The sequence below is a fragment of the Myodes glareolus genome, chromosome 3 (assembly GCF_982192425.1).
Source record: "Myodes glareolus chromosome 3, mMyoGla1.1, whole genome shotgun sequence".
In the NCBI taxonomy this organism is placed as follows: Eukaryota; Metazoa; Chordata; class Mammalia; order Rodentia; family Cricetidae; genus Myodes; species Myodes glareolus.
This window is the reverse complement of record NC_142028.1, coordinates 47,754,709-47,779,891: the sequence shown is the minus strand read 5'-3', so window position 1 is coordinate 47,779,891 and position 25,183 is coordinate 47,754,709. Positions and strand designations below refer to the sequence as shown.

The 25,183-nt window shown below is 37.4% G+C and overlaps 1 pseudogene; it reads left to right on the top strand.

Moving 5' to 3' along the window:
- Nucleotides 1-13,361: 13,361 nt before the first annotated feature.
- Nucleotides 13,362-24,331, top strand: LOC125403143 (proteasome subunit beta type-6 pseudogene; annotated as a pseudogene).
- The last annotated feature ends 852 nt before the right edge of the window (nt 24,332-25,183 follow it).

Sequence of the window (25,183 nt, the reverse complement as noted above, 5' to 3'; positions counted from 1 at the left end):
TCTTCAGGGTCTCTTATCTTTATTGCCTTAGGTGCTTTTCTATTGCTCTGATAAAATATGACCAAGTAAACTTATTTTTTTTTAAAAAAAAAGAGTTTATGTAGGGCTTATGGGAGAGCGAAGGGTCAAGGAGCAATAGCAGAAGTTGGGTGCTCATAACTTAAGTTACAAACAGGAAGCAGGGAGCTAACTCAAAATGGCATGATTTCTTCCTTAGTGACATACTTCTTCTAACAAGGCCACACCTCCTAGTCCTCCTCGAACAGTTAGCAAATAGACACCATGTCATTAAATATCCAAGACTTTTGCAGACATCTCAATAAACCACAACACTTATCAATCTGTCTGAAAGAAAACCTGTCAGGATTGTTCTGGGGAATCCAGCATAGAACTTTGGAATTCAGTGAAATGGAGATGAAAGTGTGCAAAATATTGTGATATATATATATATATATATATATATACACATACATATATGTGTATATATGTATGTATTTATGTATGTATATACTTCTCCCTGCTCATGACCAAAAAAAGATTTTAACAACAACAACAACAGCAACAAAATGAGGCTAGGGTGGTCATAGGCTCTGAGGGATCCTATCATTGTAATTTTGCCAAATGGGCTTGCTATCAAACTGCCTTCTAAATATTCACACTTGTATAGTTGTACAACTCTTAACTTTGATCAGAAAAGCTTTATTTTGCCGTGTATCATGTTTAATGCAGATATTCATAACAGATAAAAGGGCTAAGAGCAGTCAACTATGAGTGCTCAACTAGAGTCAGGATATCTACATCAATCAATGTCCAACCACACACTTACCATCTCAGGGAACATTGCAGAAGAAGTAATCAAAATAATATAAGATCTGGAGGATGGGCTGGGCAGTGGTGGCGCATGCCTTTAATGACAGCACTTGGGAGGAAGAGGCAGGTAGATCTCTGTGAGTTCAAGGCCAGTCTGGTCTACAAGAAATAATTCCAGTACAGGCTCCAAAGCCACAGGAAAACCCTGTCTCAAAAAACCAAAAGAAAAAAAAACTGGAGGTTGGGGAGGAGTGCTGCAGAACATTTAATGGACATGATATGGCTTTGGCACCAAAGCAGGTTTGTTGGCCAGTCTAAGACCTAGGCAGTTAAGAATTACATAATGGACTGATTTGTATATGGCCATCACTAATTGACCAGGTGTGTTAAAAATGAATTTTTATAATGAGAACTTGACATTTGGAGGGAGCAGTGCTGGGAGGTGAGGGGAAAATAGAGAGTGGATTAGTATTAAGATATATTGTATATGTGTATGAAAAATTCATAAAACAAATAGAAACATTGTTTTAAGAAGAGTGACTAGAATTGTCACTTTATCATACTATGATAAAGATAATGCAGACAGATATGACAGTGGCATGAATTAGTGTCATTGTGTCAGAGGAAAAGCACTTGATTCAAATCTGGGATCCCAAGTAGGTTAGATTTCTTAGATAAGTCAAGGTCACATTCCTTGTAGAGAAATAGTGTCGCAACCTCACCAGTCATCAGTGTCTACACTGATTCTTCTGATTTTGGAACTATCACTTTGACAATGAGGTGGATGGTTTGCTTGCTGTTTGTATTATAGACTTTGAACATCACTGGGTATTTCCTTGAGTTTCTCCTGTAATCTGTTCTGTGCTTTGAAGCCAAGATGACGTTTATACAATAAGGGAAGTGTGCTTGTGACTCCTGATACTACTCAAAGAGTGTTCACATGAAGCAAACAAATACTGTATTCTGTCCCACAAGATACTTCTTTCTCTGGTTTCTCAATATTATGCCATAGTCTAGCGCATGTGATTCAGCAAGACTGTCTGTTTAGGTCCTGCAATGCACTAGTACTCTTGTGGCAGAAGTTCCACCAGGACTTCATTTAATTCCCTTCTTTGTCTAGCAATTTCCTCATCATCATTTTATATTGTATTAGCTCAATGCTTTGAGTGATACTCCAACAAGGGTTTTTTCTCTAGAATTTCTGACTAATGCTTTACCCTTTTGAACATTCCGGTAGCACTGGCCTTCCTTCTCACTGCATATTTCACAGTTGCAGTGTGTGTGTGTGTGTGTGTGTGTGTGTGTGTGTAGAGGTATGTGCACAATTCTATAATGATTTGATTAATGTCACCTCCTCTCATCTACCCCTCACTGAGAATAGGGACTCCATTTTGTTTTCTTTTTCAGCATAATGTATGGCATCTAAATGCTGAATGTATATATCGAATGAACACACAATCTATCTGATATAGAACTTGGACTTTACTCATCTTGCTATTTCTTATTGTGTAGTGCAGGAATATTCTTGGAAGCATGACTAGAACATGATAGCTGGTGCTGATTTGATTGTCTCAAATGTGCTGCTATAAAGGATATGAAAACAGCCATTTTGGCTTGAGATATACCTGGTGAATTATGTTGACAACCAATTGAGCAAACTAATGGATTGTAATTATGTCTTGTCCTCATCTAGAAGCTAAGGAACTAAAGCATTTATTTGCCTGTGGCTCTTTGGCAGAGTCTGTGATCCCAAAATGAAAAGATTAATATCTCTAGCCATTGTCAAATCTTCATGGATTATAGTCAACTTCACATCTTTATGTTGAAAAAATGGAAATGATGTATACCTAAGATTGACAGAACAAGGTATTTATATCAGGTTTTGTCTTTAAAAGCATCATAATAGGCCAGACCTTTAAGCAAAAGTCAAATCCCAGATTCATAAAGTCAGAATTATATTGCTTTTTTCTCTGATATCAAGTAGATGTCATTGTGTACATTTTAATAAAAACAACCTACCTGTGCAAAGAGAAAAGCTATTTTCTAAAGGGGCTAAACACAATTCCACCATAAATTTTACAACTTAAAACATTCTGTCAATATTTGCTTGCCCAGTTGAATAATAATGTCTTGCTTTTATTCATTCCTTGTGAATTATACCTCCTAATTTTCCTATAAATGGGCTGATGTGTTTTGTGATCAAGCAAGTTAAATGTATATTTTATGGGACTTAGTCTCATCCTCCAAACCAGGCCAATAAAATGCAAAGGCGGTTGATGCTGATAAACCTTAGAACTATAAATAAAAGAACAAAGGGAAAGGTGCACCTGCTGGAGGAAAGACATTGCTGATACAGACAGGGAAAGTCATGGGGGTGTAGCAGGAAACCTCCAAACCATGCAGTGTAAAGTGTAGCTGCAGTGCCAGAGCACAGAGGCTGCTAGCTCTTGTGGCTGGAAAAGACAGACAGTATAAATCAGATCTGGCACCATTCATCTAAGCTGAAGTGCTAATGCCACCTAAAACATTGTTTTCTGTTTTCCTTCTGGTCAGGAGAGGTGCAGAAGAATGCATCAAACACTGACATTTTGTAGTAAAGTGGCAACTACAGGAATTCAGGAGCCTGAGGTTAGGAAGGGGGAAAAAGGAAAGATTCATAGCTCTAGTAGTGGAGGGAGGTAGATCTTGCTGTCTTCCCTTTTCACGTGGGCCACTGGGAGTTAAATAAACAAGCAAATACCATTGAATGTTTATAAAACTGAACTTCGAGCCACTGGAACCAGATTCTGTTGGAGCCTTCCACATCCCAGAAACTCTCAAATGCCTACTCTGTTGAGGGACCTACTCTTTACTCAAAGGGCACTATCTGGTCTCTATGATCTTAGTTCTCAGAGAAATGCAACTCAAAGAGTGTTCACATAAAGCCCTTTGTTATTGCATTTCTCTGAGAACTAAGATAATAAAGAGCAATAACTAGTAGAATTCATGATCCGTATTCAATGTTCAAGTATATGCACTATTAATCAAAGACCTATCTCCAGTTTTTTTAATCACACTGTAGACCCCTTCAGTCTGGCTATCCTACTAAAAAAATATATTATAGAATCATGGATTTAATATTTGAGATAAAAGCATCTGCTTCATTTGTAAAACATAATTTACAGACATGGGCCTTCCCAGAGACATAGTCTCAAGTGTAGATATAGGGGCACAAATCACACAGTTGTTTCCTTAAGACTCTCTTCTATTTTAACCAACACCCTGATGTGGATGCTTAGTTCAGGTTTTGGGCACAGAGGATAAAGACCTCAGTGTTTCCACGTTGTTTTGGAGTGTCTTTCTTTATATTCACAGCCATCTGTTCCTCAGCTTCCACTCAGCAGTCATATGTGAATGGTGATGCAGTCATGTGTGGATGGTTGCTGCTGCTTCCTGGATCTCCAGAGAGCTCGTTCTCACTTCCCTTCCATCTTACACATTAACCAAAGGCAAACGTGTGGTACCAGGTCTCCTCAGCACCTGTTCCAAAGTTTCATTTTTTCTCAAATCACTCTAAACATCCATAATCCTTGATGGACACTCTTTCGCTTTCCACTCCTCTCCAACTCCTCTGCGACAACTGTAGAAAGCCAAGATTTCTTCATTCAAACCAAGTAAGTTGAAATTGCTGTAGAAAGCCAAGATTTCTTCATTCAAACCAAGTAAGTTGAAATTGCACCTCTCTGTGTACATTTGTTTATGTGTATCCACTCCTTTCCTATTTATATTCTTTTTATCTTCAGTCCAAGAAATATGGAATTAAAAATTAAGTAAAACTTTGAGAAAATTACATGAGGTTGTTATATATCCATTCATGAAAGTCTCCTGCATTCAAGTGCTTGTATCTCTATTCAGAATTTATGTTCATGCATACATATATACATTAACATGTATGTGTTTTCTCAATGACTTTTATTCTAAGCTAAATAGTCTTCCCTATCTTGTAAGTGAAATTTGCACGTAAGAGTAAATTCAACAGAAAATACAAATTAATACCATTTTCAATCTCTAAATTTTTCCCCACTTCTAGGGTCAATTCTTTTGGCATAAAAACAAACTGAATTTATTTAGGCTGATTTGTTTTTGATGAATCAAAGTTGGATATCACAGAAACCTTAATATTAAGCCTGTGCTTGTAAGTTGATTTTTTTTTTTATTGAATTGGTAGGGAGCATCTGAGTCTTTCTGGTGACATTTTCATTTCATCTTTACACATCTTGGTGAACCTTACTAAGATAGCTCCAGACAGCAGAGTATAAAGTAAAAGACTCTGCTATGTGACTTCATCATTTCTAGGAATCCAGACACTAAACATGGGAATTCAGCACTTCAGGTCATCCTTGAATCTTTAGAAAGGACATGAAATGCCACAGTCATTCTGTATAGTTAGGGGTGCATTTGTGATCAGTGTACTCAACATACAAGAGCTTTAGCTTTCAAATCCTCATTGCCTATAAGCAAACTTTAAAGATTTAATCTTACAGATGAGTAAAATTTTCTATGTATAAGACTTTGAGAAACTACATGAAGACAGATGGTAGTTAGTCGTTTAATATGAGTGTGAACTAATTCTTGAAATTCATTACACATGTCTCTTTCTTTTCACCTGTTTATTTGCTGACTGAAGGACCTTGCATTATTACCAGCTTTCGCTTTGCATAGCAAAAGTAATAAGTGATGCTAAAGGATCAGATAGATGTACATGGAGCTAAGAAATTCCAAGTCATCTCTTTGAAACACAAAGAGAGTTCATCTTTATCTGCTCTCAGAGAAGGCGTGTCACAATGTGTCAGGTGGCCCTTTGGTTTTGAAACAAAATCTAGGAAATAAGCTAGAACTTAACGTTCCTATGTACTTAGTAAAATGGATTTTTATTTTGAAATATGACAGTGTTTCCTGAGCTGTAGTAATATCACCTGGGCTATAATAATGGGTTCATTAATTTGATTTATGATTATTCTTTTTAAAAAGCTTTATTTTCAAATTAAGGAAAATTAATGAAAGAAAAATATCTCTTCTATACACCTGCTACTTTGGACATATTTTCTGGTATTGAAATTTCAAATTTGTACAGAGTTAATCAAGAATTGCTTAAATATGGAAAACAAAAGCACTCCAACAACTCAGGGTGAATGATAAGTTTTGAATCTCTTGTTATTGGGAATCTGCAGCCGCCAATGTAATAAGTTAATGAAACCGAATTAATAAAGTCAGGTTTAATCTCAGCAAAGCACTTCTGGGTGACTCTCAGGAGGACACAAGAAGTATCACATGGAAAATATGACTTCTAAGTCTTCTAAGTAGCCTATAGGCGTGATAGGAGTGCTCTTGAGCAGTCCCAAGGAGAAGCTGACTTTTGGTGGACTTTCTCAGTGCAGTTCCAGGGGAGGGACCACCCCTTGGCGCACTGAGGGCAGAGTTTGAAGTGGGCAGTTCCAGGGGAGATAGTGCTAGGGGTGCTGAGGGTCTGGTCTGGAATGGAGCTTCTAGCTCGAGTCTCCAAACAGTGAAATTCTTCCCTGAATTAAAAGAAGCAATTCCACCACATTTTTTTTTAATTCAGCAAGTAGAAATATCATGAGAAAGCCCTGAGAGGTTAGACGGCCTAGGCTTAATCCAGCCTTAGTCGTTTGGTAGCTGCGGTGTCTTGAAAAGACTTCACCCTCAGCCTTCTCTCAATAGTGTAAGAAATCTAAACGTTGCTCATCTTGGTTCACATAGCAGAGTCTCAAGAACATGAGGTACTGAAATCATAATTTATTTATTGCTTGGTGCTTTACTACCCACTGTAGATCCTTTGCGTTTGCCTTTGTTTTGTAATCACTTTCTAATAGTTTTACAATTTTATCTTTCTTTTCTGTCTACTGGTTTGATTCCTTTTCCTTAGCATACAAATTATAGTACTATTTTAATCAACACAAAGTAGCTATTTCTAAATGTTTATTATTTTTTTCATGTTAGGGTATACTGCCTGTGTGTATTTAAGTCTACTGCGTGCATACGGTATCTATGGAGGCCGGAGAGGCTTTCAGATTCCTTGGAATTGGAGTTACAAACAGAAATGAGGCACCATGCAGGTTCGGGGAACCTAATCCTGGTCCTCTGCAAGAGGAAAAAGGACTCTTAACTGCTGAGTCATCTCCTCTTATAAAATTACCTAATCTTTAACCATCATTATTTGCATTAAAATTACTAATCTCTTCTTTAAAAAATACATAAACCATGACAACCAGGTTTTTCACTACTAAGCTGACGATTTTAAAGGTATATGTGGATCACACCCTAATTGAAATGTGAACCTCTAGTGGACTCATACTTTAAAATAATCCTTTCTCCTCTTTAGAAAACTGCTCTTTTTTCTGGTTACATGGATGGTATTTGAACCACGGTGGATCAACTGGTAGCTAATATCTGAATGAGGTATAGGTTGTGTGAGGAAGAGCATTTGGAACAAATCAGATCTGGCAGGGAATTCTCATGTATTCAAGTGGAGTTGGCCAAATGGTTTATTGATTTATCCTTAACATCTTCTATAAAATATGAATAGTAACATAACCCACTTTACTAAATTGGCTAACTTAGTAAATGGGTATTAAAGAATTTGGAAATGACCTTGTGTAAAAACTGATTCTTGGTGAGTAGTTGAGTGATTATCAACCACTATAATTGTGATTATTACTCATCTCATCTTTATTCCAGGGTTGCTAGGGTGCTGGAGTATGGGACACTGCTACCCACTAAGAGCAAAATGTGTAAACAATAAATAAAGCCAAGTAAGAACATTCTTAGCAATGAAGAAACATAGTGTACAAGGGTTATTGCTGAAATACAGATATAATCATGCCTTACATTCAGCAGATTTTGTGAAAATCTTTCAATAAGCAAGATAATGAGTGTGAGGAATGGGAATAATGCTTCCCTGGTGGAACACATGCTCAGTATCTGAAGGGCCCATGGTTTAGTCTCCAGAACCAGGATGCTTTTTTAACTACCTGAGGTTACGGGAGCATTACAGGAACATTATGGGGGCATATAGTCATCAAATGAATAGTTCCCTGGGAAGTTGATTAACTGTAAAAAAGTAGCTGAAATTCAAGATTAGTTTCTCACTCTATGTCTATCTGCTTTTTTGCCTCTGTATTTTTTGTCTCTGCTTCTCTGTGTCTGTCTGTCTTCTCTATGTACGTGTACACACACATGCGCGCGCACACACACCATTTCTCTTCTGTGAACAATCCTGAGAATTTCTTAATTGAAATTTGTCTGTGTTTGCACAACCTCGATTAATTAAGAATATAATGATCCTGAGGAAGAAGAAAATCTGAAATCATTACTACTGTTCCACCTAATTAGGAGCCCGAAAATGACCAGTGCTAAAGTTGCTATCATTATAATGACTTGATGTTCCAGATAGTTCACACTCAGTACAAAGAAAAGAACATTCTTATATGTACACATGCATGCATACACACACACGCACACATAAGCGTGAGCACATACACATACGACTAATTGTAACCTTTAATGATTCTGGTCTAAGCATAAAGATAGTCACGGTGTTTTTAGCATGAAATTATGACTTGTGTCTTCTACATATTAAATAACATGGGTCATTAAACAACTAAAAATAAGCCTACATTTCTCCTTTGGTTATTTTAAAATTTCAGAATAAATGAAGCTCAGGTAGGCAGTTGGGAGACTTCCTAAATAAACAATATCTTCTATGTGACTTGTTTATATTTTTGTTAGAATTCCTAGTAAATTTATGCCCTCAAAGCTATAAAAATAATTTGTTATTAAACCATTCACATGTTAGTAATGTGTCTTTCTTTTAAATAGACCTTACAAACTTTATGGTCCTTTCAGTCAACTTTAATTATGCCAGCATAATAAATGACATTTACTTAAAATAAATAATAATATTATGTATGTTATACTTCTCTTAATATTTTATTTAACATACACATTCATATGCCCACAATTTCTTTCCCAAATAGCTAATACTTGAAGCTATAATCTCTAATGGATATGTACTGTAAATAATAATAGCAATAATTTCTAATGATTAATACTAAAAAAGTCTAAAAAAAGTCCTTGAAAATATCAGTTAAATTTTCTCAAAGACTAAAACCATTCAAAAGTCAGTATTACAAATGACATATTATGAAGTAAGTATCTACTTTCAAATAATCCTTATATTATCAATATATCATTATTAACAAAATATTATGTATTTCACTAAAATAACTTGAGAAGTATGTTGTGATGTCTCCTTGAATTGGTGTTTCTACATAAAAATAAGAAAAAAGAATGTTTTAGTTGTTTGTGTATCTAGCTTTTGGATCCCAGGTTAATCCATTTAAATCTCTCACGAGTTTTGTTTTTCATGGTCCCTCATCCCTAAGATCTCTTCTGTCTGCATTTTATCATTTATTTTTTAGTCTTATTATTATTATTGTTATTACTATTTTTTTTAGATTTTCTCCATCCTGATTTATTCCCCCTCAGGTTCTTTGCTCTCCTTTTTGTCCCTCTCCTTATACCACCTTCTCTTCAGACAGTTGGTGGCATTTGAAGATGGGATTTAACTATTAACACAATCTTGCCTTCACATGGCAGCCCTCTCCCTAAGGAGCCGGCTTGCCTTTGAAACTGGCTTCAGATCTGACAGGGCTTCTTCAGTTTCACATTACTGTTAGTCCAACAGAGAAAACGGAGCCAGAAAATTTGATCAGGTTATCCTAGGGCAAAAATAAAAGGTTGGTTTTGGGAAATGGTTAATTTCCACGATCCAGTGGGGATTTAACACCCTTTACTCCTGAAGAAATAGGACTCTGGATTTTCCATTTATCAGTCCGGCTTTTCTGAATTACCAGCTTTAGGTTGTTTTTAAAGATAAGAAAGTAGAATGGATTCTGAATGTTGAATTCAATTCCTGATATGAGGTTATCTTTTAACATAGGGCAGAAGAGCAAACCTCTCTTTTTTTCTCCCCTCCCTTCTGTCACCAAGCCACCTATGCCTTGCTGGGGTCTTTAATAGCCTTTAGTCAAAGAGAAATATTCAGAGAAACTTAAAATGCTTCACAATAAGAGACCATGTGATCCAGAGGTCAAGAATTAGACAATAGGTTAATTGAAGAAGGATTTTCAGAATTGTATATTCTTTTTTATTTCACAAAGTGGAATGTTGGATACTAGGCTATGTCATTGTGCAGTTAAGGAGAACCTAAATCTGTCACTCGTCCCTTGCATCATAAAACATAAGATTGACTAATGTGTGCAGGCTGTTTAGTACTTTTGCCACACAAAACCTTTGAAAACAGACAACTGCCACTCCTGTTCTTCTTCACTGTGCTTTCTTTTATATCGTATAAATGATGGATAATAAATCCAGGACTAATTTTATTTTTATAAAAGAGCCAGATGTTTTTCTATTGGGTCCGTTTTCTATCATCCTTAGGACCATGTGGTACAAACTTGTATCATGTGTGCACAATGGAAACTCACATCTCTTTCTTCATTTTCACAGAACCAATTTAAATTTGTCACACTTACTCCCTTATTATGAAGAGAAATAAGGAGCCTGCCTTTTGAGGCTTAGCTTGCCGTTTCACAGATGATATAGGCAAATGTGAGGGTGTCACACCAAATGCAGGTGAAGAGGAGGATGCTAATTAAGAACCATCATTCAATGTCATTTCTACATTAGATTAAGAAAAATCCATTACAAACACTCCATCTTATTTTTCTCAAGAGGTCACGATCCAAGCTACTAACCTCATCAGAACAAATAGCTATAATCACTCTTTATCCACTTCACCGCAGTGCACGCTGAATTTAGACCTCATTTACCTTCACCAACATGCCTTCTAAATGCAGTGTAAGCACTTCTCCATTCTGAAGAGCCCAACTACATACATCTTTGCCTAGATGCATTGCCATCAAACCAAGACAGTTAATTGAAAATGGGATGATTCTCACTTGGGATCCAGAGGCTAATTTTCATTTTATGAACTGCCCAGAATAGAACTGGAAAAGAAATCCAGTGAACTGACTCTTCGGCTCTTGCTAAAATTCTATTAACACCAAAGGAAAAAGGAAGGTTTAAATGGGATTTATGCAAATATAGTTGTGTTGTTTCAAGGAAATCAATTTGGACAACAGTTATGATCTTTGTTGTTATTGTTTTTATAACTTTATTGATCACGAAATTGGTCTTTCATGAATCCAACCCCTGGTATACATAAGTGCTGATTCATGTGTATTTACCTTCTGAAGTCTGAAAATTTGTTACTAATTAATAATGCAGCTTTAGTAGTAATATTGATTTAGCAACTCTGTTCTTTCTTCGAAAGTAGAGTTCACAATACAGCCAATGAACAGAATACCACACACACAAAACATTGTTTGAATATATTGTACTAAAAGTGATTGTGTTATCTAGATAACTATCTAGCAGTTCAATTGGAGCCACACTGGAGTTTAAATGTATGGTTATGACTTTTAGAATAGAATCAACCAGTGTTTAACACATGTACTTTTGGATAAAACCAATTTTAAGTTTGGCGCATATACTTACAGGAAGCCAAAAAATCATAGGTCATTTACATAATTTATAGCAACAAGTACTTTATCCTGTTCACATTGCAAAAATGATGCAAACAGCTGTTTGAAAACTATATATTTCTGATGACATATATAAGAAGGAAGAAATTATGAGTGAAACTTTAACAAAAACTTTATTTTCTGATATTGATGTTTCTTAAAAATAAATGGTAATCTGTAAATGGAGACTGCATTATCATTCCCAGCTGCCCAGACCCAAATATACACAGAAACTATATTAAATACTGCACTGTTTGGCCTATTAGCTCAGGATGCTTATTAACTAACTTGTACACCTTAAATTAACTTAAATTAACCCATTTCTATTATTTTATATTTTTCCATAAGGCTTGTGGTTTGTTACCTCTTGATTCTTCAGTGGCAACATGGTGTCTCCCTTCTGTTTTTGCTTTTCTTCTCTATCTCTGCTTGAATTTCCCGCCTTGCTATATTTTGCCCTGCCATAGACCAAAGCAACTTCTTTATTAATCAATAGCAATAAAACTTATTTACAGCAGACAGATGGGAATCCCACATCATCTCCCCTTTTCTGTCGAAATTAAATGGAAGGTTTCAAATTTAACATAGTAAAATTACATATAACAAAACAGTTATCAAGAGAGAATTATAGCTACAATATTTAGTCTATTTGTATAAGGCAAAAATTAAAGAAAATATTCTTTATCTCTCTTATCTTTGTGAGTCTAAAATTTCTTATCTAACTCATCTTTTATGATAACCAAGGAAAACTGTAGCTATACTATCTGTCTTCAACTCCTTGAGAGACTCCAGGAGGATATACTATTACCTAAGTAAATAGAAAGCGCATTGTAAGCAACTGTCAAAACTCTAGAATTGACAAAGACATCTCACAGAATGGACAGTCACCCAAAGTACTTCTGTAATATTGGTGTATCCTTTTTCAGTCTAAAGTTCCATAGTATTCAGCAGACTTTTTCATGAAGCAGGAAATATGAAAGACTGTTTTACCTGTATTGGTAGTTTGTCATTTTCTTCAGTCCTGCAGAATGTCTGGCAGACTGTTTCGTGAAGCAGGAACCCTGAATAACTGTCTTGCTTTCTTTTTGGAAATTCTGCAGTCGTTATTCTGTGGGTCCTACATGTCCAGTTCATACAGCATACCATCAAACAGTCCAGACAAGGTTAGCATACTCCTTTAGAAGCCTTTTCAACGCCCATGATCCTCTTGGAGTAGATTGGTGCTTCCAGAAGCAGACATGTCCCACTGTCTAGAAAAGTCTAAGTTCTTAAAACATTTTAAAGGTCATATTATATAGGTCTTTGACGTGTTGAACCTGGAAGAAACCCACAGGTTTTTGTCTTTTGTGGAAACAAAAGCAGGACCTCTTTTCCAAAGTAGCACATTCTTAGACTCAAATTTTGAAGTCAAGATTCCTTTAAAATATATATGTTGGTTTTTCCTAGCAGCCCCCCAGAATCAAATACTTTTCAGCAGTTAACTCATTAACAGTCAAAATCCCAAAGAAAATAATATACATGATCCAGATTCTCTGTGTATATTCCATCTTTATGTGACTTCTTTATTTTTACTCTATTGCTTTTTAATATTTATTTTATTATATTTACTCCTGTGATTTATGACTGTTTATATTCTTTTTTATTACTTTTACTGTCTCTTTAAAGACTTTGTTTTACTTTTCAAAACTGTTTTTTTTTCCTATAACTGCCTATACCCATTTTCTTAAGCCTATATACATTTTTTAAAACACATTATGGCCCATCTAGAGGTTGATTTCTGTCTGAATCTTTCTTTACTGTATATCTGTAACCCTTTTTTGATCAATGTTATGAATTGTGAAGCAGGCATGGCTAGGACTAGTGAAGTCACTTTAGCTGTTGGTTCCACCCTGCTAGCTTTCCAACATGGCAGAGTTCAATTTACCACCAACTCTGGAAGTCATGTTTACCACTCTAACTCTGGGAAGCAAACAGCCCACACCACACCAAATTGCTTGCAGTATGCTGCCTACAGAACCCATTCAAATGCTCTGTAACAGGATCTCCTTAAAGAACCAAATCCATTTGTACCACCAGCATGAACCAGGAAGCTGTCTCTTAAAGAAGCGGTGCAGTCTTTGTTGCTAACATTGAGTCAGGAAGCCTTCTCTTAAAGAAGCTGCATTTCTTCTCACTGACAGCAAACAGAGCTGTCGGAGGAGGCCACTTGTTCTTCCCGGCCACCTGGCTAGCTTAGCCCAGAAATAACCACACAGAAACTGTATTAATTAAATCACTACTTGGCTCATTAGCTCTAACTTCTTATTGGCTAACTCTTACATATTAGTTTAACCCATTTCTATTAATCTGTGTATCGCCATATAGCTGTGTCTTACCAGGAAAAATTCCCAGCATCTGTCTTCGGTGGCTCCATGGCATCTCTCTGACTCCACCCTCTTTCTCCCAGCATTTAGTTCTGTATTCTTCTCCAAACTAAGCTCTGCCCTGCTATAGCCCAAGCAGTTTCTTTATTCATTAATGGTGTTCAAGCATACAGAGAGAAATCCCACATAACCTCCACTTTTCTGTTTAAATAAAAAAAGAAGTTTTTAACTTTTACATAGTAAAATTACATATTACAAAGCAAGTATCAAACAAGAATTACAGTTACAATATTAATATCTACTTTATCTTTTATTATAATTAAGAAAATCTATAATTATAAATTCTTCAACTCCATCAAAAATTACAGAAGGTTATAATATTACCTAAGTAAACAGGAAGTACATTATAAGCAAATTCCAAAACTCTAGAATTGACAGGAATATTTCACTGCCTAGACAGTCAACCAAAGTTTTTCTGTACTGTTGGGGCATCCATCTTCAGTCTATAGGTCCATAGTATCCAACAGAATTTTCCATGAAGCTGGAAATTTCAAAGACATTTCTTCCTATGTTGGCAGTTTGCCAGTTACTTTCTTCTGTGTCCTGCAGGATATCTGGCAGACTCTTTCATGAAGCAGGAACTCTGAAGGATTTGTCCCAACTTTCATCTAACAAACTCCATTAGAAGTCTCTTTGATGCCCATCTTCCTCTTGAAGTAGATAGGTGCTGCCAGGAACAGATGTGTGTCACTGTCATGAAAAGTCCTAAATTTTTAAAACATTTAAATGCCGTATTTTAAATGTCTATGAAAGACTTGAAGAATATTTATCTAATTGAAATATATCTCTATACATCTAGAAAATCTAACATGACTACAAGCTTGACTATTATAAGATTATCTATTAACCTATATTTGTTAATTATACATTACATTTTTAAATGAGCTGTATAAACACAATGCATTAATCAAGATCAGAAATATATATGTATATATACATATAAATTGACCTTAAATTTGTATCAATAAAGCAGGATCCATACCAATGCAAAGTATCATCTCTATAGTATATCCCCCTTTAAATGTAAACAAACAATTATAAAAAACATTTGTTAATATGGTCATAGTTCTGCCCATACTGCTTTCTGTTGTTTGGGGGCACTGTTAATCAGGTTTTTCATGCTGTATCCCATGTTCTAGGTTCATCTCAGTCAGCAGTTGGGTGAAGTATTTTTTTGAGGGTGTTCACAGCAACCTTTCAGGGGAATGTGGTCTATCAAACTATATTAGTCTGGAAGCAAGCCACAGATTCTCATCTTCTGTGAAAACAAAAAAAGAATCTCTTTTCCAAAGCAATTTTATCCTTAGACTCAAATTTGGAAGTCAAGATACCTTTATAATATACATGCTTGTTTAGCTTAGCAGCCCATACAGTGAAATGTCTCTTTGTATTTAGTTTATTCATAGTCAAAAATTTAAGGATAATACATTAATATATATATAATCTAGACTCTCTGTGAATTTTCCATTTTTACATGGCTTATTTTTCTTTACTCATTTTAATCTATGACTATATGTACCCTGTCTCTTTAAAGTCTATGTACATTTATTCAACACTATGACTCATGTGGATTTGTCTTTATTGCATATTTGCAATTCTCTTCTGTCTTGAAGAACTTTTAAAATGTTAAGCAGTTTGGTTGCAGCAGTCCTGGATGCTGGATCTGCCTTTCTCCACTTTTAAAATGGTGGAGGCTCTGGGGCAGCCAGCTAGGAGCTACGCTCAGCACTTTAACTCTGAGAATGAGCGCAGAGCACATAAACCCTTTTTATCTGAGTAATAGCTAAATCTGCCATGGAGAGCACTGCAGAGCCTGAAAATATCCCTGTGTATGGTGGCGGGAATCCTCTATGCTCTTTTGCCTGTGCACACCTAGTGGATCTGATCCCACTATTTGCCCAGGAAGGGAGAGCCAAGCCATGGCCATGGTCTCAGTCATTTTCTCCCAACCCCGAGTGGGCATACAAATAATCAAAAATGCCATTCAAATGCTCCATAGCCAGAGCTTGCACTGGCAGTATTGCCCAGGAAGCCACACTTCAAAACCGTGTGACTTTTTTTCCCTTCTGCTATGGCCAAACCAGGAAATCCTCTCCCAGAGGAACCATGCCTTTGCTTGTTTCTAGCAAACAAAACACTCCAAGAAAATGCTGCTAGAAAATCATGCTTAACTCTGTTTTTTGTGTCTAAAATTAATTTTTGAGGTTTCTCAGGTTTTTCACGGATTTAGTTCATCATGTTGGCTCACCAATCTGTTGGAGAAGGCTACTTGTTCTTCCTGGCCTCCTGGCTAGCTTAGCCTTGAAATAATCACAGAGTAATTAAATCATTGCTTGGTCCATTATCTCTAGCTTCTTATTGGCTAACTCTTACAAATTAATTTAGCCCATTTCTATTAATCTGTGTATCGCCATGTAGCCGTGGCTTCCCAGGTAATATTCCCAGTATCTGTGGTGGCTCCATGGCGTCTCTCAGACTTTGCCCTCTCTCTCCCAGCATTCAGTTCTGTCTTCCTTGCCAACCCAAGCTCTGCCTTCTATAGGTTCAAGCAGCTTCTTTATTCATTAATGATATTCAAGTAGAGGGAAATCCCACATCACAAAGTCTATCTAAAAATATGTGGCTACCAATAAACTCCAGTTGACTCCTGTTTTTGATGATTTAGAAGCCCTTTGCTTTAAAGCTTTCTTAGGCTTTATGTAGATATTCTACATAATGTCAAATATTTGAGCTCCATTTGTAAATGGAGATGTTACTATCATTCTCAGTCACCCAGACCTGAATAATCACATAGAAACTATATTGATTACAACACCATTTGGCCTATTTGCTCAGGCTTCTTATTAACTAACTCTTATATCTTAAATTAACTCATTTTTATTATTTTATATTTTACCACTAGGCTTGTGGTTTGTTACCCCTTGCTTCTTTGTCAGCTACATGACATTTCCCTGACTGCTTTCTTTCCTTCTCTATCTCTGCTTGGATTTTCCACCTTGTTATATTCTGTCCTGCCATAGGCCAAAACAACTTCTTTATTTACCAAGAGTACTAAAACATATTCATAGCATACAGATGAAAACCCTACATCATCTATCACAATATATAAGATATATTATCATATCTTATATACACTCTTATATACATTATATATATGTTGTCTGCTGAAGTTTCTGTTCTGCCAAGTTCCTGCAGTGGTTAAGTCCCAAAGAAATTACACAGAGGTATACATTAGTTATAAACTGATTAGCCCATTAGTTCAGGTCATTATTCTTTTTATAGCCCATTATTCTTGTCTATGTTAGCCACGAGGCTTGGTACCTTATTTGGCGAAGCAGTCACATCTTGCTTCCTCTGCATCTGGGTCAGGACTACAGTTAGGACTTCCTTCTTCCCAGAATTCTCCTGTTTTCCTCTACTTCCTGTCTGGTTGTACCAGCTATACTTTCTGCCTGGCTACTGGCCAATCAGTGTTTATTTAAAATATGATTGACAGAATACAGACCACTGTCCCACACCATATATATTAAAATATATAAGAATGTTGTTGGCTGTTTATGTCACACCAAAACAGTCATAATTTTCACCTTAATTTGCAATATACTTTGTGAGGTTTCCACCTAATACAATAGAGATGCCATTGCTGAAAAGCTAACACATGGCTATCATCAACTGAAATGAGCAGCCTCTCTACTGAGCCCCACAATAAGATTGGAAACTAAAATGACCCTGGATTTCATATCCATGTGTTGGCAGCTGATAGAAAGCCATGGTCCTATTTGCTGCATAGCGTGAATCACATCCATCAAAGCTCATGAGTGACATGTTCCCAGCTTTTAAAAAAAACCAAAAACTTCTGTATGGATGTGCAGATGATATTTCAAAATAAGTGAACCAGAGAAGATAGATTCCAGTTCAAGTGTGTATGTGTATGACCTTTAATAATATGCTTCAATTCTCCAAGATTCATTTGTCTTCAGCTGTAACCAGAGAAAGATGTTATAGAGATCAAGAGCCTGAAGATTAATTGAAGCACTATATAGTGTTTATTCTAGTAACAACACGATGAGTGCAACTAGTGAGCTGGAAGCCTGTCAGAGGTTCTGAGGCAAAAGTTAATAGAATTTGTCTATGAATCAGAGGCTTTGTACTGTGGTTTAATGTGTATGTTGGCTCAAAGACAATTCAAGATGGAAACACTTGGGTTCAAAAGCAAGAAGTAGAGAAAGTAGAAGCTGAAGGTTAGGGAAAATGTTGGAATAGGGAAATAGCTTTAGTACATTTGTTGTTAGAGTTACTGTTTTGAGACAGGGTCTTGGTATGTAATCTCAATTGGCCTTAAATTGCTGTATGACATGTGACTCTTGAAATCTTATTGCCATCCTCCCAGGGAGTCGTATCATAAGATTATACGACCATACCTAGACTGTTGTCACGTTTGAACATAACAAATATTAAAATATAAAATTGAGCCAGATGGTGGTGGCACATGCCTTTAATCCCAGCACTTGGGAGCAGAGGCATGTGTATCTCAGTGAGTGCCAGGCAAGCCTGATCTACAATGCAAATTCCAGAACAAACCAGGGCTACACAGAAAAAACCTTGTCTTAAACAAACAAACAACAAAACAAAGCAAAGCAAAATAAAACCAAAAGAAAGAAAAATATAAAATTGAAAACACAGGCTACATGTGATGGCACCCACTTGCAGTCCTAGGATTTGTGTCGCTGAGACAAGGTTCATTTTATACCTCGGGGACCATGTCTCAAAAACAAACAAACAAATAAAAACCAAGTGATTAAAACCCCAGGATGAATGCAGTTTTCCACTTTAAACACAGCATGTATAAAATTACTGTCTTTATTCTACTGAGTCGCTCAGAAATATGTGTGGAGTTTTTGAGTAGACAGAAGAATGATTTGAAGGTAAAGGAAAGTAGACATGAGAGAAATCCAGAAGACGATAATTAAAATCACTGCTTTCCCCCTTCAAAAAACTGTCCACAGGCCAGTTGTCACTAAATATGGGAGAGGGGTGAAGAGACGGAAGTAAAAATATTGGCTGATTCTCTTTTTCTAATATGACTGAATGTTTACAACTAGGGTGTACTGAAACAGTTAACTGCAGGGTTCAAATGCTGCTGTCTTTGAAAATAAGGTCGTAAGGAAGACACATATATTAAAATGTTGACATGAGATTGTGTCCTAATGAGATATTTTCATAAAAGTGGAATCTTATATTAAAACACAGAAGAGGGGCCATTATGAAGACAGAGAAAGGATATATCTAAGCCAAGGTGAAGGGGCTCTTGGAAAACTCACCTGGCACACAACTTGATTGCAGACATGAGCCCCAGGCTTGGGAGATATGGATTTCTGTTGTTGAAGCTCCCCTGGTTGGTGATGTTTTGTCATGGAAATTACAAAGCAGTGTGCTGCCTTTCACAGAAATGGTGAAAACAGAACCATAGACTATCTGCACAATACTGAATTAGCGTAAGCAGATGTATATTAAAATGTTTCACTCTGCAGAGGATAATAATTATTATCTCTTAATGACCTGATAATTATGCTGGAAGAGGTGAAATATATAGTTATCATTTTATTTGGGAACGTACACCTGCCTTCAGTATATTATTAGTCAAGGTAATTGATGATAACTATTATAGACAAATATCCAACCTCTTTCCAAAAATTCAGTGGCTTTATGGAGTAGAATTTTATAATTTTATTATATATGTTTATTGTAATTATTCAAAGTTAGATTCATCTTCTGTGTCTGTGTATGTGCATGCATGCACACGTGCCGCATGTTAAGGAACATATGTAAGTGGGAGTCCCAGTGTTTCACTTCTGTGCACACTTGTTGATGCTGGAGGAAAACTTGAAGTGTTCCTTGGGTCTCATCTGCCTTTTTTGTTTGTTTGTTTGAGATCATATCTCTGACCTGGTCTGGAGACTACCAAATAGTCTAAGTTGGCCAGAGAGTGAACCCCTGGGGTTCTCCTCTCTCTGCTTCTCCAGCACTAAGATTATAGATACATCTATTTTCCACACCCAGCTTATTAATGAGTGTTTTTACGAATAAACCCAGGTTTCCATGCTTGCACAACAAACACCGTTACCAATGGATCTATATTCCTAGCACAACTGTCTCTTCCAACTTTCTGGAACATCCTATGTTTTCCCTTGTCATCATACTATTTTCTCCTTTGATTCTAACCACATATATGGAGAGAGACAGAACAGGAAAGATTTTTAATAGCTGGTCTTGAATATCACCTACTTCTTCCTTCCATACTCTTTTGGCTAGAAGTCAGGCACATCATTCTTTCAGGTACCAGGCACCCCAGGAAGTCTACTCTAACTTTGTTCTCAGGAACAAGAAGAGAGTAGAATATTGATTACATTGGCGTCTTTGTGTCATGGCTTGCCTGACTATCACTGTACAAAATTATATGTAATACAGAGGAGTAAAGAAGTAGATAACTTGAGGCATGTTTCCATCATGTTTGCGGGGAAGATTTGTAGATTTAACAATAAGCAGCTATAGCAATCTGGAAAGTCTAGAAGAGAAGGTAAAGATTGTTTTCATTAAATTAATAGAGAATCATTGTTTTGGGCTCTGTATCTGAGTATGAATCCCCAGTGCCCTTGTAAGAAGCCAGTCATAGCTGTGCACGTCTGTGACCCCAGTCTGGGAAAGGACTATCAGTTGTGTGGATCTCTAGAGCTCACTGACCAGACATCATAGCCTAAACAGTGAGCTTCTAGGTCAGTGCTAATGCGATTCTGAGGAAAGCAATTGACAAAGACATTCAATGTCTTGCTTAACCCTCTACACATGTGTACATAGATCTGTATTGCCATATGCTCACACACATGCACCACACACATACACACAAACACACACATGCATGTGCACTTCAATAACAAGTTCTGAATGAATCATTGTTATTTGTGTGGAACAAATGATTCACTATGTTGAGACCATTAATGCATATTTGTGGATTGCTAAGAGTTTAACAGTAGTTGATTAATATTTTACCTTTTCAATAACTTCCTCCTGAATATAATATTACTAGGTCCCAGAACTACTAGTTTCTGTCCTACTTAATAGTGTATTTTCTTTGTCCAAAGCTGTTTATTAATCTTGTGTATTTACATAGCATTTCATTAGCACTCTTCCTCTTCTACATTTATTTATAGAACCTTTGTTGTGTAACAGTTTCCTCTGGGTTTAAAACATTCCATCCCACAGGAATTTCCTTAGGCAGGAAGGTAAACAATGCAACAAAGCTCCAGGAGTCCCTGAAAATGAGCAGATTCACTAGGCTACACCCTGCCAGAGTAAGATAATAAAAGTCAAGCGTTCCCTCAGACACAGCAACAAAGTGCTGCAAAGAACTCAAGACAGGCTGAGATACAAAAGAAGATTCTCAGACCAGATCACCTACCAGATCAGCTGCCTGGAAGAGGTCCAAACCAACTAAGGCACTTAGAAAGGACACTCTTCAAACTCTTGAGCTGCCTGTAGGCTATGTGGTATGCTCCAGGTTCCTGTCTTTATAGGCTGTCACCCATGCTGGATCCTGGAGTGGGCTTTGGTAATGCAACTATCTTTGAGTAATTTCTTCTGTTATAAGTCATCCTTCATCTAAACACCCCCTTTCTTACTCATTTGCTTTATGCATCCTGATGGATGCTGTGTGAAGACTAGTGAGGTGATGGCAGAAGTGTGGTATATGCCTACAATAGGCAAGACTGTTCTTTTGTTAATCTTTCAAGAATAGCCTTTTACATAGCAGACCAGAAGAATTTAGCACTATACCAAATATATACCAAACCTAATAAAAGCCAGCCATATTATTACAACAACCATGAATATTATTTGTAAAAATTGAAATGAACCTTGGTACTTCAAAGAGCTAATGCAAGTCATCTGGAGTAATGATGGTTGTAAAATGAGCAAAAATAAACTAAAGCAAGCTGTGCTTCTTCCTCTGGTTTTGTATTTCAGGGTGGGTCTCCTTAGCAGTAAATATGCCACTTGATGACCTCTAAGAGCAAAGCAACACACAGTTGCCCTCTTGTTCACGATGCTGTTTCTTAGATCTTTGAGTAGTAGAATACTAAAATAGAATTAATTTTAGAATGGCTTAAAAATTATATGATGATTCTCTTATTCCTTTAAGCATTCTCTGCCAGACCATTATTAAGGTCAGTTACATAACTTCCCATTATGAACTGCATTGAGACATATGGAAGAAGAATGCCTTGTTTTGCACTTAGTTTTGGTACAAAGGAGACATTCTTCAAAAGGCATTTATTGAAATACAATTTCTTTGATTATGACAAAAATTCAGGAATTTATGGATTGCCTCATTTCGGAGAAATAAATTCATTTTATCATTTCTATTTCCTGGTAGGGTGAGACAGCAACTATTTTACTTATTTATTAAAATGTGTGTGGTACTTTGTTACAAGCCAATGCTACAGAGAGTAGCTGCAATGCCATCTGTAATGCTATGAAGTGCAAAATCAGTCGGTTATAATTCTGCATACAGTTTTCATGGTGATAAAGAATTTGATTCTTTTGGTAAAAAGAAATGACCCGATGGGGCTGTGTCTTCCCATTACTTGGCAACTTCATTTAGACCACGTTTTTGACTTTTTGAGACGGGGTTTCTCTGTAGCTTTGACACCTATCCTGGAACTAGCTCTTGTATACCAGGCTGGTCTTGAACTCACAGAGATCTGCCTGTCTCTGCCTCCCGAGTGCTGAGATTAAAAGTGTGTGCCACCACCGCCCACCTTATATCACCTTTATATGTTTATATTTTAGGATGCTTCTACTGTATTAGTTTCCATACTGCCCCTCAAATACCCCTTACTTTTAGCTGTCTCTTCCTATATTCCCTTGTTTGTTCTCCTCTCTCCAGTCCCACTTGATCCTTTCTTTCCAACAGCCTCCATACATCCAGAACTATCTACTTCATTCCCCTTTCCGTTACCATCTGCATCTGTCTATACTACATGTCTCTGCGGTAGGATGAAATGCATATGCCCACGAGTGGTGTATCTGGATCTTAAGGTAGATCAATTCTCATCTTCCCGATTTCCATAGTAGCTATACAAGTTTGTGCTCTGGCCAGCAATGGATGTGTTCCCCTTACACCACATCCTAGCCAGCAGGATCTGTCAGGTAAGCTTCCAGTACCGGGACTGGCTTACATCTAATTGAGTTGTTGGCCAAAAGATCCTGAGAGGAATCCCTAAACAGCCCAGAATGCTGCCACGAGTATTGTTTGCTTTCCACAGACTAGACAGCAAGGCCTCATTGCTGAAGGCAACAGCTACACAACTCATTAAACATAGGGAAATTAAGCTGGTGTCTACATAGAGCTCTACAAAGACACTGCTGTGTATTAGTGTCTTTGCTACAGGAAGGTATTTTGCATGATACCAAAAAAGAAATGTAAACACTAAGGCACAAAGCTTGTGAGAGTAGCCAGATAATATCTGATTGGTGTTAAGGCCCACTCCACAAGATGGAACTCATGACTGACAAGAATCAGAGACTAGATATTCAGAGACTTAGGGTAAAAACCAAAAACTATTGCTATTATTATTTTTTGAAGTAACAATGACAGCAGGAGAAGAGGAAGATAGTGACCACCTTTACCTGTTCATGGAGTGGGATCTGCATCAGCTTTGGGGCTTAAGATTCTAACCTCAGACTGAGAAAATCAGGAAATCTTCACTAGGACAACAACATGACTGCGTAGTTACATGGATTGTGGTTCTAGGAGGAGACTGCGTAACAAGTATTTTATCCTACATTGCCAAGTAAACAACTGACTGACCAGAAAAACAAGGTAATTCATTTCAGAGCAACCACTGGATCCTAAATTGCCTGTCTGGTATTAACAGACAAGTTGGCATCTATCCGTGACTGCATCTTCTGCTGCGCTCAGGTTCAATAGCTGATCCTCAAGCAGTAGCCGATGCTGTCACGTGTCAGCTTGATTTCCACAGTATTGAACTGAATGAACCTCCATTAGTACATATAGTCGCCAGACTCTTTAGGGAGCTGTGTCACCAGTATAGAGGATCTGATGACAAAAATCACCATTGCAGTCTTGCACCCCCAAGAAGGAGGGCCATTGTACTTATTTCCAATAAGGGATATGATGGTAATTCAGTCCTTTGCTATTGGAGGCTCCAGGAGCTCTTAGGCTATGCCTGTGGTGATGCTACCTGTTGCGAAGGCATGACCAAAGACAAATGTCTGAAATTCACTGCCAATACTCTTGCTTTGGTTTTGGAATGGAATGGATACAGCGGTTGGGTGATCTTCTTGGCAACCATTCCAGAATCAGATGTAGAGCAGCAGGTACATTTGGGAGATCAGGTACCCAAATTCATCATTGCCAGTTTACCACCTTTCTGAATCCCAGTATTAAAAGGTGTAATAAAAGATAGATACCCTTATGGAGAGAAATTTACCCAGGAGAGTGATACCTGCTTTTGAAAGGCATTTTTTTCTGTTTGCCAACTTTTTCTTATTTTTTTTAAAAAAATATTTATTTATTTATTAAAATTTCCACCTCCTCCCTGCCTCCCTTTTCCCTCCCCCTCCCTACCTCTCCTCCCTCTCTAGTCCTAAGAGCAATCAGGGTTCCCTGCCCCGTGGGATGTCCAAGGTCCTCTCCCCTCCATCCTGGTCTATAAAGGTGAGCATCCAAACAAACCAGGCTCCCACAAAGTCAGTCCATGCAGTAGAATCAAACCCAGTGCCATTGTCCTTGACTTCTCAGTCAGCCTTCATTGCCAGCCACATTCAGAGTGTCCAGTCTGATCACATGCTCCATAATTCCCAGTGCAGCTGGCCTTGGTGAGCTCCCATTAGATCAGTCCCACTGTCTCAGTGGGTGGATGCACCCCTCGTGGTCCTGACTTCCTTGCTCATGTTCTCCCTCCTTCTGCTCCTCATTTGAACCTTGGGAGTTAAGTCCAGTGCTCCAATCTGTCTCTATCTCCATCCATTGCCAGATGAAGGTTCTATGGTGATATGCAAGATATTCATCAGTGTGGCTATTGGACAAGGCCAGTTCAGGCATCCTCTCCTCTGCTGCTCAAGGAACAATCTGGGGACCACTCCTTGAACCTGGGAACCCCTCTAGAGTCAAGTCTCTTGCAAACCCTAGAATGGCTCCCTTAATTAAGATATTTACTTCCCTGCTCCCATATCCACCCTTCCTCCATCCCACCCATCCCATTCCCTCAAGTTCTCCCGAATCCT